We start from the raw sequence: 592 nt of genomic DNA, 5'->3' as shown, positions 1-592 counted from the left end.
CTCATCTTTCTTACTTCCCCCACCTCCACCCCCCCGCCTGCCAAACTCGCGCCTTCATGTTTATGATAATAGAAAAATGGTATATTACTTATGTGATATTTTTGTTTTCCCTCTCAGTCCCTCACTCCCTCTCCCTCTCTCTCTCTCTCTCTCTCTCTCTCTCTCTCTCTCTCTCTCTCTCTCTCTCTCTCTCTCTCTCTCTCTCTCTCTCTCTCTCTCTCTCTCTCTCTCTCTCTCTCTCTCTCTCTCTCTCTCTCTCTCTCTCTCTCTCTCTCTCTCTCTCTCTCTCTCTCTCTCTCTCTCTCTCTCTCTCTCTCTCTCTCTGTCTCTGTCTCTGTCTCTGTTTTCTGTTTCTGTGGGTTTTTTTTTTTTTTTATTCGTGTCCCGTCTCAATACTTCCCTATTTTTGCTTCCCCTTATTTTGGTCCTTTGTGTCAATTAGCAAAGGCTCCATTCTCCCGCCATGTAATTAAGTTCACGTTTTTCCGGTGTATTCGTCTCCCTGTTGTGCGGCTTCAAGGTCGTCTTTGTCTGCTCTCTAGTCCTTTATTTTGCGGAGAAAGCTTTTTTTTTTCTTTTTTTTTCTTTTTAT

The sequence above is a fragment of the Portunus trituberculatus genome, chromosome 44, assembly GCF_017591435.1.
Source record: "Portunus trituberculatus isolate SZX2019 chromosome 44, ASM1759143v1, whole genome shotgun sequence".
Classification (NCBI taxonomy): Eukaryota; Metazoa; Arthropoda; class Malacostraca; order Decapoda; family Portunidae; genus Portunus; species Portunus trituberculatus.
This window is presented reverse-complemented; position numbering follows the sequence as displayed.